This window comes from Chiloscyllium punctatum, chromosome 30 (assembly GCF_047496795.1).
Source record: "Chiloscyllium punctatum isolate Juve2018m chromosome 30, sChiPun1.3, whole genome shotgun sequence".
NCBI classification, from domain to species: Eukaryota; Metazoa; Chordata; class Chondrichthyes; order Orectolobiformes; family Hemiscylliidae; genus Chiloscyllium; species Chiloscyllium punctatum.
Genome location: NC_092768.1, coordinates 43,690,510 through 43,711,659, shown reverse-complemented (window position 1 = coordinate 43,711,659; position 21,150 = coordinate 43,690,510). Strand labels below are relative to the sequence as shown.

The 21,150-nt window shown below is 45.2% G+C and overlaps 1 pseudogene; it reads left to right on the top strand.

The window, feature by feature from the left end:
• The first annotated feature begins 983 nt into the window (after window positions 1-983).
• On the top strand, window positions 984-1,124 carry LOC140455862 (U1 spliceosomal RNA; annotated as a pseudogene).
• Window positions 1,125-21,150: the final 20,026 nt, after the last annotated feature.

The following is a 21,150-nucleotide window of genomic DNA, read 5'->3' as shown; positions in this document are numbered from 1 at the left end:
CAACACATAGTCCTGGACCTTGGAATGTGCCAGTCTGCAACACTCAGTCGGGGTCAACTCCTTCAGCTGGAAGATCAACAGGTTTCGGACCGCCCAGAGAGCGTCCTTCACCGAGTTGATGATCCTCCAGGCGCAGTTAATGTTCGTCTCGGTGTGAGTCCCAGGGAATAGGCCGTAGAGCACGGAGTCCCGCGTCACAGCGCTGCTCGGGATGAACCTCGACAAGCACCACTGCATTCCTCTCCAGACTTCTTCTGCATAGGCACATTCCAGAAGGAGGTGTGTGACAGTCTCGTCCCCCCCGCAGCCACTTCGAGGGCAGCGTGCGGTGCGGCTGAGAGTCCGGGCGTGCATAAAGGATCTCACAGGCAGAGCCCTTCTCACCACCAGCCAAGCCACGTCTTGGTGCTTGTTGGAAAGTTCTGGCGATGAGGCATTCTGCCAAATGGCTTTGACAGTCTGCTCAGGGAACCGCTCGACAGGATCCGCCCTCTCCTTTTCCCGAAGGGTCTCAAGGACGCTACGTGCTGACCACTTCCTGATGGACTTGTGGTCAAAGGTGTTTTTCTTCATAAACTTCTCCACGAAGGACAGGTGATACGGAACGGTTCAACTACTCGGAGCGTTCCGCGGCAGCGAGGCCAGGCCCATCCTTCGCAACACCGGGGGCAGGTAGAACCTCAGTACGTAGTGACACTTGGTGTTTGCGTACCAGGGATCCACACACAGCTTGATGCAGCCACACACAAAGGTGGCATTGGGTGTATTTTTTCCCCCGGGGAAAGACCACTGTGTAACATCTGCCTAAAGAAGAACAGGGGGCCCATGCAGTCAATTGGGCTCTGCTGACACCTCAGCTAAATATATGGGCATATGATTGAGATAACAATGATAAATTTTGATCTGTGTATGTAAATGTTTACATATGTATGGCATGACCAACTGTACAGCCCATCAAATTATTTTATATTAAGTATATTTTTAAAATTAAAAAAAAGTGCCATTCCCAGGATAAGGCTATCCCATTGCATTTTGGGTGTGCTGACGCCTGCGATGTCCCCAAATGCGGGATACTCGACTGCAAAATTTGTGATAGTGGGGGACTGCGTTCGCCCTCTCCCCTGATTTACAAACTAATGGCAGAATCTGAATTGTGCTTTTTCTGTAGGCAGTGCTGTTATACTGCAACTTGCCTTCTCACGGCTCCATTAACGCCCAGGTTTGCTCGGGCAGTCTTTGGTATACCTTTCTTCCCTCTCCAAGCAAGAGCCGTCCCAAGTTTAAAACCATTAAGCACCCACCAAAACACCTTCTCTCTTAACTGCTCTCAGTCACCATCTGCTCCATGTCATACCACCATTTGCTGCTTCGTCAACCTACCAAGCAAGGGCATCAACACCCTGAGCGACAAAGTGCAAAATCCAGCCCACCTCACGCCTGGGGGGAGCAATGCCTCATCTTCTGCCTTTGGACCCTCCAACCACACAGCATCAATGTTGACTTCAGCCGTTTCCTCATCTTCCACCCCCACCTCATCTCAGACGCGCCCCTCCACTTGACTTGTCCCACCTGTCCATTTTCCTTCCCACCTATCCACTCCACACTCCACACTGACCTATCCCCATCAATGCTCCCCAACCCCCACCCACTTGCATGTACCTATCACCTTCACAGCAAGCTTCCCCCAGCTCCACAACCACCTCCAGTCCAATTACCGCTTTCGCTCTGCTCCAAGTCTCCAGTCTGCTCCAATTCACCTCTCAGCCATTATGTACTGACCCAGGCCTCGAATCCTGTCCCATCCAGCTCTCAGCCATTCTGTCCTGACACAGGCCTCTAATTCGCTCCCCCCCATCCAGCTCTCAGCCATTCTGTCCTGATACAGGCCTCTAATCCTCTCCAGTCCAGCTCTCAGCCATCCTGTATGGATACAATCCTCTAATCCGCCCCCATCCAGCTCTCAGCCATTCTGAACAGATACTGGCCTCTAATCCACTCCAATCCAACTTTCTGCAATTCTGTACTGATTCAGGCCTCTAATGCAGACTCATCCAGCTCTCAGCCATTCTGTACTGACACAGCCCTCTAATCCGCCTTTATACAGCTCTCAGCCATTCTGTACTGATCCAGGCCTCTAATCCTGTCCCATCCAGCTCTCAGCCATCCTGTGCTCATCCGGGCCTCTAATCCACTCCAATCCAGCTCTCAGTCATCCTGTGCTCATCCGGGCCTCGAATCAGCTCCAATCCAGCTCTCAGCCATTCAAGGCTGTTGCATCTCTCCATCGGCTCTTCTTCAGCTCTCAGCTGCTCCACACTGATCCAGGCCTCTGGCTCACTCTGTTTTGCCTCAAAGCTGCTGTGCACTGATCCAGGCCTCTGGCTCACTCTATTCTTCCTTACAGCTGCTGCACACTAATCCAGGCCACCAGCCAATTCTGTTCTGCCTCTCAGCCTCTCCACACCACACTAGGCCTCCAGAACACTGTGTGCTGGCTCACAGCTGCTCCACACTAATCCAGGCCTCCAGCCTACTCTGTTCTGCCTCTCAGCCTCACCACACCACACTAGGCCTCCAGAACACTGTGTGCTGGCTCACAGCTGCTCCACACTAATCCAGGCCTCCAGCCCGCTCTGTTCTGCCTCTCAGCCTCACCACACCACTCTAGGCCTCCAGCCCAATGTGTGCTGGCTCACAGCTGCCCTGCACTGATCCAGGTCTCCAGCCCACTTTGTTCTGCCGCACAGCTGCTCCGCAGTAATCCAGGTATCCTAATTTAATCTTGTCCCATTTGTCAGCACTTGGCCCTTATCCCTCTGAACCCTTCCTATTCATATAGCCATTCGGATGCCTTTTGCATGTTGTAATTGTACCAACCTCCATCGCTTGGATCGTTTGGTTGTGCTGACCTGCTCTTGGTGGATCTTCATGATGGCTTCGACCCAACGCCAATTCAGGTACCAGCCAACCTCTCAGCTATGGCCTCAGCAGCCACTTGCAGCCCTGGCAACGTCATTCAGAACACAGTCAGGGTGACCGTGAAGAAAGTGGAGGAGCACACACCGGTGGGTTGGAGGTTGTTTGTGAAGAAAGTTCTGCTGGAGTGCTGCGGGCTCGCAGTAGTGGACGATCCGCTGTCCGTGCACAGACTCGTGTGCATCTGCGACCAGTTCGAACGGGCCTCGGGGGCCAAGGTAAACCGAGGCAAGAGCGAGGCCATGCTCTTCGGGAACTGGGCCGACCAATCCTCTATCCCCTTCACCGTCAGGACTGACCACCTGAAGGTGCTGGGTATTTGGTTCGGGGGGGCTGGGGCGTGCGCCAAGACCTGGGAGGAGCGGATCAGGAAGATGAGACAGAAACTAGGCAGATGGGGGCAACGGTCGCTCTCCATCGCGGGAAAAAACCTGGTCATCAGGTGTGAGGTACTCTCAGTATTGCTATATGTGGCACAGGTCTGGCCTATCCCCAGGACCTGTGCCGCCGCAGTCACCCGGGCCATCTTCCAATTCATTTGGAGATCAAAGATGGACCGGGTCCGAAGAGACTCTATGTACAAAGACCGGTGCAATGGGGGAAAAAACACGCCCAATGCCACCCTCACCCTGATGGCCACCTTTGTGTGTTGCTGCATCAAGCTGTGCGTGGATCCCCGGTACGCAAACACCAAGTGTCACTACGTACTGAGGTTCTACCTGTCCCCGGTGTTGCGAAGGATGGGCCTGGCCTCGCTGCCGCGGAACGCTCCGAGTAGTTGGACCGTTCCGTATCACCTGTCCTTCGTGGAGAAATTTATGAGGAAAAACACCTTTGACCACAAGTCCATCAGGAAGTGGTCAGCACGTAGCGTCCTTGAGACCCTTCGGGAAAAGGAGAGGGCGGATCCTGTCGAGCGGTTCCCTGAGCAGACTGTCAAAGCCATTTGGCAGAATGCCTCATCGCCAGAACTTTCCAACAAGCACCAAGACGTGGCTTGGCTGGTGGTGAGAAGGGCTCTGCCTGTGAGATCCTTTATGCACGCCTGGACTCTCAGCCGCACCGCACGCTGCCCTCGAAGTGGCTGCGGGGGGGACGAGACTGTCACACACCTCCTTCTGGAATGTGCCTATGCAGAGGAAGTCTGGAGAGGAATGCAGTGGTGCTTGTCGAGGTTCGTCCCGAGCAGCGCCGTGACGCGGGACTCCGTGCTCTACGGCCTGTTCCCCGGGACTCACACCGAGACGAACATTAACTGCGCCTGGAGGATCATCAACTCGGTGAAGGACGCTCTCTGGGCGGTCCGAAACCTGTTGATCTTCCAGCTGAAGGAGTTGACCCCGACCGAGTGTTGCAGACTGGCACATTCCAAGGTCCAAGACTACGTGTTGAGGGACGCGCTGAAGCTTGGGGCAGCTGCCACCAAGGCGCGGTGGGGAAAGACCACCGTGTAAGATCGGCCTGCCGAAAGAAGAACAGGGGGCCCATACAGACGTTTTTTTGGGCTCTGCTGATGCCTCAGCCAAATATATGTATATATACAAGATTGAAAAAATGCACAGGATTGTAAAGGACAAGAATAAAGTCGAATCTGTGTTTGTAAATATGGACATATGTATGGCATGATCCAATGTACAGACCATCAAATCATTTATGAATAAAGTATATTTTTGAAATAAAAAAAAAAATCAAGATCCACCAAGAAGGGACTCGCTGTACAAAGATCTGGGCAACGGGGAAGAAAATACACCCAATGCCACCCTCACCCTGATGGCCACCTTTGTGTGTGGCTGCATCAAGCTGTGCGTGGATCCCCGGTACGCAAACACCAAGTGTCACTACGTACTGGGGTTCTACCTGTCCCCGGTGTTGCGAAGGATGGGCCTGGCCTCGCTGCCGCGGAACGCTCCGAGTAGTTGGACCGTTCCGTATCACCTGTCGTTCGTGGAGAAATTTATGAGGAAAAACACCTTTGACCACAAGTCCATCAGGAAGTGGTCAGCACGTAGTGTCCTTGAGACCCTTCGGGAAAAGGAGAGGGCGGATCCTGTCGAGCGGTTCCCTGAGCAGACTGTCAAAGCCATTTGGCAGAATGCCTCATCGCCAGAACTTTCCAACAAGCACCAAGACATGGCTTGACCCCGACCGAGTGTTGCAGACTGGCACATTCCAAGGTCCAAGACTATGTGTTGAGGGATGTGCTGAAGCTTGGGGCAGCTGCCGCCAAGGTGTGGTGGGGAAAGACCACCGTGTAACATCTGCCTGCCTAAAGAAGAACAGGGGGCCCATACAGATGTTTTTTTTGGGCTCTGCTGATGCCTCAGCCAAATATATGTGCATAAGATTGAGAAATGCACAGACCTGTATATGGCAATGATTAATTCTGATCTGTGTATATAAATGTTGACATATGTATGGCATGACCAAATGTACAGACCATCAAATCATTTTACGAATAAAGTATATTTTTGAAATAATAAAAAAAAATCAAGATCCACCAAGAGCAGGTCAACACAACCAAACAACCCTCCAACATCCAATCATGATCCAGCGATGGTCTCCAGTAGCTCCGACATCTCGCAACATGATCCCCTTGGTTTCGATGTTGTATACCTAACATCGAAACATTAGCTTAGGGGCACCACGTCTGATTTACAATCCAGTTGTTGTTTGTCTCAGTAATGGTAAGCACATCACACCCTCTAAAATATATCTAAGCAACAACAATATCTTGCATTTATATTGTATCTTTGATGAAGTAGACACTTCAGAAGCATAATTAGCAAACACAATTTAAGACCAAAGCACTTAAGCAGCTACTGGGTGATGTTGATGAAACCATTGTTGATGAATGCTTCTTAATTATTCCAATTAGGAATGGCCAATAAATGCTGGCCTAGCTGTTGATGCCCTCATCCAGTGAATGAAGCTTTTTTATAAAATGATCAGGTGACTGCACGCTTGGTCAAAGAGGTGGTTTTAGAGCATCTTAAAACAAGATTGAATGAGGTAGAGATGTTCAGGAAGGGCATTCCCTACTTCAGGGTCCAATGAGTTGGAGAGACACACATTGTTGGTGGAGGAATTAAGACAGAGGCAACTTGAAGAAGCCAGAGTTGGAGGAGTACAGAGACCCTGAAGGGTTGTGGGCTTGAGGATGTTACGGAGACAGGGAGAAGTGAGACCATGGAGGGGTTTTAAAACATGTATGAAAATTTTCAAAATCAAGGCATTGTTTAACTGGGAGCAATCATGGACCAGTCACCAAGGGTGGAGTGGGGAAATAAGATGTTCACTAATGAAGTGATGTTTGGCACGAAACATGAGTTTGAAAACATATTAAACACATAATACTCAAATAGTATTGTGAAACATTACTTGGTAAAGTGAGACACCCATCCTCCAGTTACTCTTTGTGGAGATTTAACCAAGAATTTAGTTGTTCTTAAAGGTTACATGAAGCTGGATTAATTTTTTTTTGTAAAGTAATTAATTGCTGATTAAATTTTGTACAGTTTCAAGCCCGATTGCTTGATAAAGTTGAGTTAACTAATGGAAGGCAGGACCACTTCTTCAGACTTTAAGGGAAATCCAATTATGTTCAAACACTTTCAAACAGAATTCAAGCCTTTGCTCACCATGAAATTAACATTCTAAACCAGTGCAATAATTATTTCAAAATAGAATGTTAAACAATTTATTTATCTTACGATTATAAAATCCTACAAAAGGACAACATTGCCAGGAACTACATATTGTCCAATAATTGAGCACACTTGTCATCTACTATTTGATTATTTGAAGAAAACATTTTTGAAAGAGTAAAATCATAACATATAATGATAGGAATAACTGAGTAGTAATGTTAATGTAGTGTTTAACCTCCCGAAACTGATATTTTAGGAATGTGTGATCGTTACTATTTGTTTCTGAAGGTAGTTCCTGATTTTCTTTCGATACATTCATGACCTTCCTCCTTGCCCTATCCATGTACTGATCATCGCTGTGCGCAGTATGGACAGATTACTCAAGAATAAGAAAATTGATATGGAATTATGAAATAATTTTCTTCTCTGAAGCTAAAATAAAACAGATACAAATTGAAAATAGTACAAATACATGATAGGTTAGTCAGCATTTGAATAGGGAAAGTACAGCTTCAGGTTTTAGATTGAGATTTTGAAAAGTCAATCTTATTGTTCCTCAAGGATTTTACATTGTGTATTTTCAATCGAACTAGAATTAGGTTTATTGTCTTGTGTATTCAAGTTACAAAAGACCAGGAGTACAGTGTAAAGTGTACAATGTCACCAACACACTGTGCCAGCTTAGGTACAAATCTTAGTACAAAAAAAGAGAAAACAAAAAAGTTATACTACATCAGAGATATACATAATATAAATCAGGAAAATACAAAACAAAGCTAATAAGATAGACATTAGTCTTTCCACAAGGGCTTTCCACTGGTTACCAACCAGTACCATTGTTGCTCTGGACTACTGGCCTCCCCACTCTAGAGATGCTGGTTACCCCTGCCCTGGGCCCACTGGCTACTGTCCCCGCTTCACTCTGGGCTGCTGGCATCCCCACTGTGGGCGCACTAGTTGACTCTGTTCTGGGCCCACTAGCTACCAGCCCAGAGTGAGGTGGGACAACAGTCAGCAGGCGTGGAGCTGGGGTGACTAGCTGCATGGTCATTGTCTAACATGTGTGTCAGCTGGATGACACTTGCTACTTAATAGTAGATGTTGGGATCGTGTCCAGGCCTTGCTGTATTTTGACTGCTCAGTATCTGAAGGGTCATGAATTGTATCCCCGCCTTTTGATGGGGCGGAAGATCATTGACAAAACAGCTGGAGATGGTTGGGCAAAGTACATCACCCTGAAGAACTCATACAGTGATGGCTTCTGGATATGGTGAGTGATTCTTAACAATTACAATCATTATTGATTGTGCGGGACATGTCTCCAACCAGTGGGGAGTTTTCCCCGATTCCTATTGACTAGTTTTACAGGACTCATTAAGGTTACACTCGGTCAAATAAAACACTGAAATCATTGGCAGTCATCCTTACTTTCCCTCTTGAATTTTCTGTTGTCCATTTTGTACCAAGGCTGTAATAACAGTAGGAGGTGAATGGGCCAAGTGCAACCCAAACTGAGTGATAAGGTTATTGTGGAGTAAGTGCCACTTGATGGCATTGTCAATGACACGTTTTATAGTTTTGCTGATGATTGAGAGTAGACTAACAGGGTGGAAAGAGGATGGCTAGGGTTTTTGTGTACAGGACCCAACTGGATGATTTTCCACATTCTTGGTAGATGCTAATGTTGTAGCTGCACTAGATCAGCTTGGCTAGGTGCATGGCTCATTCTGGAGCCTTAGTCTTCACTGCTGTTGCTGGAATATTGTCTGGGCATAAAACTTCGATGGTATCCAGTGTCAAGATCATTCACTTGGCATGTCTGACTGAAGAAAATGCTTCCACCTTAGTAAAGGAACAATAAAAACCATGGAAGACATCTACATCCAGGCAATTTGATTTGATTTAAGTGACCTGGATTCTTCAAATCATACGAGTGGTGAGCACAAATGAGGCAAGTAATACCAAGTGATAAATTGTTCACAAAATTGGGTTTAAGAGTCTTTGGATGGTGGCTCTTATCAAAAGGGGGATTGTTCGGGTAACCATGACCGAGCAGCACAAAACGGCCAATGACTGCACCTGAGTGAAACAGCAGAACATGGCTGACAGTTGTCTTAGAGACCTTGGAAAAATATTTGCTGAATGTAGCCTGCACAACCTAGTAGCTCTGTGGACCCAAGGTACCAGAACTGAGATAGAATATGCAGCTGCAGTTGTTTCACCATAAGACATAGATAAGAAATTTTGACACCACATTTAATTAGTGAGTCTGTCTTGAATTATTTAATCAATCTGTTACAATACTAATCGTAGGTTTTCGTTAAGATCCTTCAAATAATCATCGGTATGGATTCTGAGGTAGTTATATATTCATCTATATACAAAAAAAACCCACTGAAAACATTAAGGGGAAAGATCTAAATAAAATCAGGAGGGGAAACCAGTGTCAGTAAGTAAAAGCAGCCTTTATATCATTACAGGGAGAACAGGTACAGAAACTAGAATGCAGGTTAAATGAACATATTGTAAGACACCCAAGGGTAAAGATCAGGGTGTCTCATAAATGTGGTGAGAAATTCACTGTCACAACTCAGTAGTTAAAGAATTCTAACATTAAGTGGAAACCATATAACTTCATTGGAACTGATATTATAACAACTAGTAAATTTTTTTTTTGCATTTTATGTAATGAGGTTAATGAGGAACTTAAAAAGTCCTTAAGTGATAGGTGAATATCCAATTAATTTACAGTTAACATGGTGCAGCTGACAAACACCTGGGCGGGAATGGACTTGAATACATTGTCCATTGTGAAAAACCCCAAGAAGGGAGTGAGGAGAGTCTGGGAAACATGAGACCATGGAGGACTCGGGGCTGACCACAAGCATGTCCATCTGTAGCTGTTTAGACAGACAATTACCTGAATTGAAAATATATGTAATTAATTAACGATTAGTTTGTAAACATTAAGCACCGGATGTATATTGTTCTTTGTTAGTGAAGACTTCTTTGGATTTTCAGCTGTTTTTCTTCCCCAATGGAATAAACTCTTTGGTGCTGGCAGTGAACTCCTGGGTGTCAAGTGAATCATTTGGTCATTCCACCCCAACATTAGAAACTGAAACAAATATAGAAAATATTGGATATGTTCAGCTGAAGTCAACAGGATCTGTGGAGCAAGAAAAACAACATTTACTAATGGTGTTGATTACCTTTCAACAGAAATGGAACGGAATATTGACGGTGAACAAAAGTCTAAGTTTTCAGCTTTGGAGGTTATGTCGACACTAGTGAATACCTACCCTCCAATCTTCCAGCACCTCACCCATGGCTAACAATGATGCAAAAATATCATCCAGGGTTGATATTTCAGTCTTTGTTTCAGATTTCTGAGGAATTCAGTCTGGTTCTGTGGTACGTGGAACCTGGTCAAGCTGGATGGGTGAATGCTTCATGGGACCTGACCCAATATTCTCTCAGAGATTTGTTCCTGCTGATAAGGGGTGGGTTTAAACCACCTTGTCAGGGAAAGGAAACTTGAAGGGTAACCCAAATTAGAAAGCAGTGAAGTTGGTAAAAGGATATCAAGAAGATTCTTGGGAGAATAGCAGGTAGGAGAACAAAGTAGAGCACTGATTAAGGTTTGAAAATACAATGATGCCAAAAATCCAGAGTTAAAGGCACTTGACCGAAAAGCACACTGCTTTCACAGCAATATAATCAATCTAAAGGCACAAATAAAGATCGTGGGTGTGATCTAATGTTGCTGCTGAAACAATGGCTGCATGGTAACCAGGACTGGGAATGCAGTATTTAAAGATGGATAGAAGGAAAAGGAAGTGGTGTTGTGCTGATAATAATAGATGGGATCATACAGTAATGAGGGAGGGTTTCAGATCAGCAGAGTAAGTGTGTGTAAGCTGTCTGGGTGGAGCTAAGAAACAGGAAGGGGCAGCAATATCATCTGGATTTGTTTATTTGCCACCAACAGTAGTAATGGTGTGGAGTGTGGTATTAATCAGGAGATGACATTATGTTCTAACATGGGCAATACAGCTGGGTGACTTCAATCTGCATATGCACTGGGTAAACTAATTATGCATAATGCAGTGAAGGACAATATTTTATTTCAATTCACTGATGGATGAGAGTGAGACTGGCTGGACTAGAATTTACTGCCTGTCCTTAGCTACCCTTGAAAAGATAGCTGTGAGCTGCCTTCTTGAACATCAGCAGTCCATCTGCTCTAGTTACAGCCATTATGCCATTGAAGAGGGAATTACAGGATTTTGATTCAGCAACAATAAAGTAACGGTGATATAGTTCCAACACAGAATGGTGAATGGCTTAGAGGGGAAACTGTAGGTGGTGGTGATGCTAAGTATCTGTTGCTTGGAATGTATCTGTTGCTCTTGTCCTTTTGGAAGGAAGCGGTAATGGGTTCAGAAGGTGCTGTCTCAGGATCTTTGGCAAATTTCTGTCGTGAATCTTATCGCTAGTATACAGTGATAAGGAAGATACCAGAGATCTCCAGAAATTTGAGAGATGATATGGTTATACTGGAGATATTAATGCAGCTGGAAATGGATAAATCCCTCGGACCTGAGTCTTCATCCCAATATATTGAAGGAGATGGCTGTAGAGATAATTGATGCATTTTTACGATCTGTTCTCACTGATTGGAATTAAGTGAATGTCACTATTATTTAAGAAGGGAGCCAGAGAGAAAATAAGGAATTACAAACATGTCAGGCCGACATAGTAACAGGAAAAAATGCTACAAATCTACCGAATCAATGAGCAAAAACTGATAGTCAAGTTCAATACCCATGAAGATGACCTCAACCATGATCTTGGGTTCATGTCATTTACATGTGACCCCACCACAGTTCTGTATCTGTAAAACCTTTCTTTCTGTCCTATTTTGACACAATCACCATGATAAATTATGATCTATCTTAATTACATCATATAGTTTTAGATTTATTACTTTTGTTAGACCTGCGATTCTTATGCCGATCATATTATTCCAGTCAAACAAAAACCAAAAGAACTACGGATATTGTAAACCAGGAGGGGGTTTGCTTAGTGGGTCTAGTGGCATCTGTGAAAAAGATTCAGAGTTAACGTTTTGGGTCCGGTGATCCTTCCTCTGGTTTTTCTTCCCAGATACTGCCGGGCCTGCTGTGCTTTTCCAGTAGCTTCCGTTTGTGTTCCCTGTTACTCCAGTCATTTGGGTTGTGTCCAACACCACTTTATTTTCATTTTTTTGTAATTATCTCTCTGCCTCACTTAAACTGATTTGAGGTTATCCTTTCAGTTGTTATTCAGCTGTTGACACTTTACTCACACTGTATAATACTCTTCGTCACCTGCAGAGGCTTATTGTGTAACACCTGACTCACACCTTTTATATGATCTGATTTCTCTGCCTTGATCTCTCTGCCGATAAACTGTGTTCTGTGTTTTTCTCACTCACTTCACCTGACAAAGGGGCTACACTTTAAAAGCTTGTGATTTCAATTAACCCTGTTGGACTATCAACTGGTGTTGTCTAATTTCGGACTTTGTTCGCCCCAGTCCAACACCGGCACCTCCACATCATATAAATCTATTGTGGAGGATGGGATAAATACACACCTAGGTGTTGAAGATTGGTTTGGGCAGTCAGTGTGGATTTGCAAAAGAGAAATTGTGTTGGACAAAATTGTTGGAGCTTCCTTAAAACAGAATTTTAAGAAGAGAGCCAATGATGTGATAAACTTAATTTTTAGAATATGTTTGATGAAGTCCACTGAGCAACCTAGTTAGAAAGATTAAATGTACAGAATTGGATTGGACTGGCACAGATTAATGATTGGCAAACAGACAGAACCAGAGATACAGGTCATTCTCATGTTGGCAGGTTGTGCTTCATGGGATAACACAAAGATCTGTACTTAGCTTCCAGCTGTTCACAGTATACATCAGTGATTTGGAGGCAAGGATCAAATGCAATATTTCCAAATCTGCAGCTCATATAAACTGAGGACAGGGAGAGGCCATTCAGCCCCTCGAGGCTGTTCCATCGTTCAGTTAAACATGGCTGGCCTATGGCCTAAATCTATATACTAAAATATTGATACTTTTGCTCAATAAAAATCTGTCCATCTTAGATGGCGTAGCCTGCTATTGTTCAAGAAAACTAGTCATTAAAAAAGAAAGCCAGAAATACAATCATAACAACTGAAATAACAGGGCTGAAACACTGGCCAAAAAGCAAGGTATGGTGGCAACACCTAAGCCAAGACAGACAATTTTGCCCAAACAGGTCCTTGCAAAGATTCAAGCCCAGACAACTCAAAAGTAGAGAGATTCAAGACTGCTTTACAAAGTGTAAAGGGCAACTCAATATTTCCTTCCAAACAAATCACCACATGGGGCAGATACACCTCAATAATACAGAAGATGAGGTACATACTCCGGTTTCAAAAGGTGGACACTCAGTCCCCAAAGTAAACAATTCAAACAGGTCACTGTTAGCAAGCCATCAAAATCTATTAACAATATTTAAAGATGGCAAAAGCAATCAACTCAATGCCCCAATTGTTCAAGTCCTTGGGAACAATTAGCAAAATATACTTACCCAGGTATTTTTCAGTGTAATCGGGAAAGGACTACACACCAACAGCCAACCATAAATGAAGCATGCAGACATTTTATTCAAATACAACAAAAAAAGGTAAGAAATAAAATCTTAACTGGAGCAACTTGATTCTTTGGAAACTTGAATATTCCCAGAGGCTGTCAGCTTTTGCTGGCTTTTCAAACTCATAGGATTCCATTTAGTCCACACAGATCCTTCAAAGAGCATCCCATCCAGAGCCATTCCCTACCCTGTAACCTGGCATTCCCCACGGCCAACCCACCTTGCCTGAACACCGTGGGCAATTTAAAGTATGGCTAATTCAGCTAATCTGCACATTTTTGGTCTGTGGTTGGAAACCCACAGAGAAACTCTACACAGACAATGGCCCCGAGTGTGGAATCGAACCTCCGTCCCTGGAGCTGTAATGCAGCAGCGCTAACCACTGAGCTACCCTGTGCTACCCTGACATTGACCATTCAGGGTTTGCTCCTTTTTCCTGCCCTTCCTTCGGTCGGAGGCAGGACTTTAATCGAGGTTTGCAGCCTTTAATAAATGTTTTGAACCATTCCCCATCCACCCTCCGGCTCCAAGGTTCCCTTCTCGTTCCCACATCCTCACCACCAGCACGTGGGAAAAACAGCATCACCCAGCCCTCTGTCACAATGCGCATGCTCCAGAGTGAGGGAGTTACTGCGTCTGCGTACTTACCTGTTGTGGCCTGTATAGGGGAGGTTCTCAACCGCGAGGAGTTCTGGGTAGGTAAACTAGCCATTGCTGTGTAACTTCTCTTCGTTGGATAGGGAGTGTGGGAAGGGAGATGGTGGTTTTTAATGAATAAAATGTGGAACCAAATTATACTTGAATACCGGTAGTGTAAAGAACAATGAAGTGCAAATGTTCCGCGAGCACCTGCTGGGCGGATTACACCTTTAACAATGTCGGAGCTGATATCCCCACAGCGAGATTTCCTAGAGTTGTTAGTGTGGTTTAAACCAGCTCATTAGGGAATGCAAACCTAATTGGAAGGAAGTAATTTTGATAACAGGAAGCAGAACAAAGGCAAGGAAGACGAAAAGGCAGGACAGAGAGCTGAACATCGTGCATGGTCTGAAAGTGAAATGGTGTCAAAAAGGTAAAGTTAATGGCACTCCCCCTGAATGGATGGAACATTCACAACAAGGCAATCAAGCAAAACGGAGAAAGTGAGGACTGCAGATGCTGGAGATCAGAGCTGAAAAATGTGTTGCTGGAAAAGCGCAACAGGTCAGGCAGCATCCAAGGAGCAGGAGAATCGACGTTTCGGCCATAAGCCTGAAGAAGGGCTTACGCCCGAAACGTCGATTCTCCTGCTCCTTGGATGCTGCCTGACCTGCTGCGCTTTTCCAGCAACATATTTTTCAGCTTCAATCAAGCAAAACGTTCGAATAGAGCTCACTATGAGCTAATTGCTATTACACAAACAAAGGTCACATGCTTAGCAGAACTGGGAACTGAATCGTCAAGGAAATTCGAAGATTCAGAATAGATGACAAGTTGTAAAGGGAGGTTGTGTTCGAACAATATTCCGGAATGCCATGAATGGATTACCAAGGGAACAGCTTGGATCAGGAGTGGTGTGTGGAATCTTTTCAGACGTGGCTAAAAGATAGCAGAGGGCAGCAGACGTTAGTTCGATCCATTTCGAGGCCACCAAATAACGGTGGGGGTGTGTGGCATAATTTTCATCAGGACATGAGAGTGTTCTGTCACATGGACATCGAAGTTGCCATGGGTGACTTCTATCCGCATATATAATGAGAAAACACAACACAGTTGAACGCCGAAGCTGTGAAGAACGAGATTGTGGAGTCTTTATCGGGTGGTTTTCTCAAACACAATGTTGGAAGGCCAATGAGAGGATGTGTTATTCTGGATCTAGTATTTTGGAAGAAGAAATGGTTAATTAATAATCTTGTTATTATTTTAAAAAAAGACTTCAGAAATGAGTGATGTTAAAACGACAGAATGTTATAGAATCATGGTACCATTCTAGCAAGGGTGTTAATTTTCACATAAGGCGAATTATGAAGACCTGAGGTCCAAATTAGTTTTCGTGCAGTTGAAAAATACAATAAACGGCATGACTCTACATAGCAATGGACAGTCATTAAAGGACTATCACACAACTTGCAGCCAGTATGCATTCTGTTAATGGGCAGTAAAGAAAAAAATTGCATCAACCAGCCTGTCAAAAGAAGTTCAGGACTCAGAGAAAAAACAAATGCCTACAAAATTGCCAGAAATAACAGTAATTCTGAGTATTGGAAGGTTTGGAGAATACAAAAAATAAGATGCAAATACTGTTAAGCAACAGGAGAATACAATTCACTGTACTCAGGCAGAATAAGACACACAAACCGATGCTAAAAGCCTTTGTCATATATAAAAGGGAATGCTTGCCCAACACAAACGTGGGTCCACTAAAAGTAGAGTCAAGAGACTTTAAAATGGAGAATAAAGAAATAGAAGAGAAGCTAAAGGAATACCTTATGTTTGTCTTCACTGAGGAAGATACCATCAGTCTCCAAGAAGTAGAAATTTAAGTCACCAAGGAGAATGGAGTTCGAGGGAAGTAACATTAGTAATAAGATTGTACAGCAGAAATTAATGAGGCTGAAAATGGATAAACCTCAATGCTTGATATTCTTCATTTCAAAGTATTGAAGGAGTTGGATGTTGAAATATTTGAAGCATTCATGAATACCTTAATTTTCTATTCCTTTTGACTGGAAGATTGCAAATATCACATGGTTATTTTAGAAGAGAGTGAGAATAAAACCGAGAAACAGAAGCTGATTAGACTTTGAAATCTAACATTTTCTCTACTACATATTTATGATAAAATCAATTTGAATTTGTAAATCACAATGTGTTTGTCAAATTTGCTCGAGGTTTGGAAAACCAAACTTGATAAAAGAGAGCTAAGAGATGTATTGTAGTGTGTTTGCCCTGATGGGGAAACCAGAACTGAATGTCACAAGTGGGGACAAATAAGGTAGATGTGATTAAGGTCCAATGTGAGGAGTTTTTTTTTATGAGGGGTTGTGAATCATACTTGGAGGATGCTCAGCCTGAGTTTGTTCAGATCACAGATTGATAAATTTGGTTTCTAATGACATACATGGTTTTGGGGATGAGGTGAGTAAAATGTATTGTATTATTCAATCAGACATGATCATACTGAACAACTGAGCAGACCGAGTTGGTGTACTCCTATTCTGATGTTCATAAGAACAATTGTGGGAATGACAGTTTAATGGGGGTAGCAATGTATCTATAAAGACAAACTGGAGTCAAAGATTGGTAGGAAAATCACAGTTGAATGAAGAGGGGGCATTTCAGGCACAGTCAAGTGTGTTTTCTCAGTAGTAAAAGTAGGGCAAAATGAAATACAGCTTCCTGTTGGCAAAAGATGTCAAAATACTGACAAATAAGGAAGTGTATTTATGACTGATGCAAATACAACATACAATTGAGAACTGCTTTGAATCTTTCAGAACAAGGTAACAAAGTGAATGTGAGAAGCATAGCAGAAGTATGAAAAAGGTAGCCAACTAAGCAGGTATTCCAAACTGGTTTGGTGACAAAATACTGAGGTGATGGTATTAAGCTGTGATATAGAAGGATGGACAATGATGTTCATGTTCACACTGGAACAGGAGATCCTGTTATCTTTTTTTTTTATTTCAAAAATATACTTTATTCATAAATGATTTGATGGTCTGTACATTGGATCATGCCATACATATGTCCATATTTACAAACACAGATTCGACTTTATTCTTGTCCTTTACAATCCTGTGCATTTTTTCAATCTTGTATATATACATATATTTGGCTGAGGCATCAGCAGAGCCCAAAAAAACGTCTGTATGGGCCCCCTGTTCTTCTTTCGGCAGGCCGATCTTACACAGTGGTCTTTCCCCACCGCGCCTTGGCGGCAGCTGCCCCAAGCTTCAGCGCGTCCCTCAACACGTAGTCTTGGACCTTGGAATGTGCCAGTCTGCAACACTCGGTCGGGGTCAACTCCTTCAGCTGGAAGATCAACAGGTTTCGGACCGCCCAGAGAGCGTCCTTCACCGAGTTGATGATCCTCCAGGCGCAGTTAATGTTCGTCTCGGTGTGAGTCCCGGGGAACAGGCCGTAGAGCACGGAGTCCCGCGTCACGGCGCTGCTCGGGACGAACCTCGACAAGCACCACTGCATTCCTCTCCAGACTTCCTCTGCATAGGCACATTCCAGAAGGAGGTGTGTGACAGTCTCGTCCCCCCCGCAGCCACTTCGAGGGCAGCGTGCGGTGCGGCAGAGAGTCCGGGCGTGCATAAAGGATCTCACAGGCAGAGCCCTTCTCACCACCAGCCAAGCCACGTCTTGGTGCTTGTTGGAAAGTTCTGGCGATGAGGCATTCTGCCAAATGGCTTTGACAGTCTGCTCAGGGAACCGCTCGACAGGATCCGCCCTCTCCTTTTCCCGAAGGGTCTCAAGGACGCTACGTGCTGACCACTTCCTGATGGACTTGTGGTCAAAGGTGTTTTTCCTCATAAATTTCTCCACGAAGGACAGGTGATACGGAACGGTCCAACTACTCGGAGCGTTCCGCGGCAGCGAGGCCAGGCCCATCCTTCGCAACACCGGGGACAGGTAGAACCTCAGTACGTAGTGACACTTGGTGTAGATCCTGTTATCCCGCAATGAGGCTCCGGAAATGTCCTGCAGTGGAGCCCAGGAAACCCACAAGATCAGGAATGGACAGACATGAGGCAATCACTTCAGGGTGGGGAGGGGAATTATTTTGACAGGTTTTAGTGTCTGGGAGGGTGGGACCGGGTTCTGAGAGAGTGAAAATGTCTCAGATACATAAATGGATCCAAGCTAAATGTCACTTTTCCCCACCCCCACAAACCAGGCCTTGTTATCACATCAGCTGCTATTGGACATAACCCTTTGTCAGATGCAAATAGTCCCAGTAGCAGCTATTAATGTTCCCAGACTAACCATTATCCACACCTTTGTTTGTCTAACTGTATAACTCTCTCTTTAGACTATTTCCACGTATTGTTTACCCATCCCCATCCCCCACAACATTTATCTCAAAAGATGCTGTCAGACCTGCTGAGTTTTCCCAGCAATTTCTGTTTTTGTTGGATTTCCAGCATCCGCACACAGTTAATTCAGTTTTTTTTTGTTAACTGTTTAACTCTCTGCCACGTCTCTTCTGGGTATGGCCAATTTGAAGAAGTGCTGCTCCTGTCTCTGACAGGATTTTCATTCCAATCTTTCTTATTTCTTGTTCACCACCGTTAATTTTGCTGTCACTCCTGGTGTTTGACAAGGTATTTGTGAAAACCCCTGTCCACAATCACATCATATTTCTCAGAGACTGCCTCCGGCTCAGACTCCCCCCACGTGGATTCCAACTCCACTTCCATCCTTTGTGTTGAATCCATCCAGTATCACAGGTATCTCTGTGCTGTTCAACGGTCTCCTGACAGCTGTTCTCATCATTTCCTGAGATCCACACTCAGTGTCATACATTGTCATATACACATTCCCAACCTCTGTCCAACAGCAGCGCCTCATGCTGGCTCAGACCTGTGGTTGTTGCCTGATGTACTGATCTCTACATTGCACAGGATGAGCACCAGCTCTCTGGTCCCTCCTCCTATTTCCCCCTGACCCATGACCCTACCATTGGCACCACAGTGCATTGTGTCCACAATGGTCACCAACCTCATCTCATCCAAGAATCTCACCCTCAGTGTATCCAAGCTCATAGTCTCCTAACTCCACACATCTTACTTCTACCTCCTTCCCAAAATCCCCACACTGGGCTGCCTGGGCAGACTCACTGCTCCAGCTGCACAGGAACCATCTTATCCTTCCTCAACTTTGTTTTGTGATCTGCCCTTATCCAGTCCCTTCTCCCTTACAGCTGCCATTCCTCTGCTTTATGTCAGTTTCAGAATTTCCAGTTCATGGGCTCTGGCCACCTCCTCTTCACTTTGGGTGTATCATCCCCTTTTACACGTCCACCCCCAATCAGGATGGTCTCAGCGCTCTCTCCATCTTCCTGGTAAAATGGTCTGAACCATCTCCATCCATCACCACCCTCCTCCTGGCCAAGCCCATCCTTAAAATTTCTTTCAACTCTTTCTTCAGGTCAAAGGTATGCGTACCAGACATATCCACATGCCTGCCTCTTGGAACATTCCTTGTCCCACTCTTGTTCTGGCCTCCATCACAACTGTTTCTCCGGTAGGTCAATGATATCACCAATGCTGCTTCTCTCTCTTGTCTGGAATTGGTTTATCAAGTTTATCAATTTCCCTTTCAGTTTCCACCCTGCTCTCACCTTCACTTGGTCCATCTCTGACTCCACCCTTCCCTTCCTTAACACCCGTTTCCATTTCTGGGAGAGCCTGGTGACAATACCCACTGCAAACCTACCGAGTCCCACAGGTCCCTTGACTGGACATCCTCACATCCTGCTTCCTGGAAAGACTGTTCTATTCTCTGAGCGACTTTGTCTCCACTGCATCTGTTTGAATGATGCCAACTTCAACAAGATGGCCTCAGAAATGTCCATCTTCTTCCTCAGCCGAGGAGTTCCCAACACCGTGGTTGACAGGGCAGTTGGCCGGGTCTGACCCATCTCCCACACTTTGGCCTTCACCCCCCTCTCTTCCCACAACAGTGATAGGGTCTCCTTTGTCTTCACCCACTGTCCCACCACCATCTACATCCAGAGGATCATTAGCTGCCATTTCCACCTCCAGCAGGATGCCAGCACCAAACCCACATTCCACTGCCTGACCCTTCCCGACCTTCTACAAGGACCATTCCCTCTGGGAAACCCTGGCCCATTCCTTCTTCACTCCCAACCCCTTCCCCAAGCCCGCCACTGACCTCTGCATCCCCTTCCCCCCACAGCCCCACAGCACCTTTCCCTGCAATGGCAGAAGGTGTGTCACCTACCCATTTACTTCCACTGTCCTCCGTATCCCAGAATCCAAACACACCTTCCAGGTGAAGCATTCCACTCAATCCCGGCGACTGTATTCACTGTTGAGACTGTGGTCCCCTTTCCATTGGGGAAACAAAGCGTACACTGGGTGACCGCTCCACACAACCCCATGCTCTAGTTGCAAAAACGACCTGGAGATTTCAGTTCCTATCATTCAACACATCACCCTGTTCCCTGGCCAACATCTCTGTCTCAGGCTTGCTGCAGTGCACCAGTGAAGCTCAGCACAAGCTTGAAGGACAGCACTTCACTTTCTGCTTGGGAACCCTGCAGCCATGTGGACTCAATACAGAGTTTAACAATTTCAGGCTTGAGTATCTTTCCCCATGTTACACTCAAACACACACAGACACACACACATACACACACACACACACACACACATACAGACACACACACACACACACACACACACACACACACACACACATACACACACACACACGCACAGACACACACACACACAACCCCTGTCAGCCATTAATAATACCCATTCGCAGTGACTCATTCTCCCAGGCTCTGTTATCCACTCCTTTGTCTGTACAACTGGTTTTCTCTCTCTTTGAGCTATATCTCCACTGATTGTTTACCTTTATCCAGATCCTTTTATTGTACAACGTGAACAGTTGTGGTCCCAACACTGAATCCTACAGAATTCTACCATCCTTAAAAAGATCCCTTTATCCCTACTCTCTGCCTTCTGCCAGTCAGCCAATCCTGTAACCGTGCCGGTACCTTGCCCCGAACAGTGTGGGCTCTTGTTGTCTTGAGCAGCCATCTGTGTGGCACCTTGTCAAAGGTCTTCTAGAAATCTGAATATATTCACTGCCTCTCCT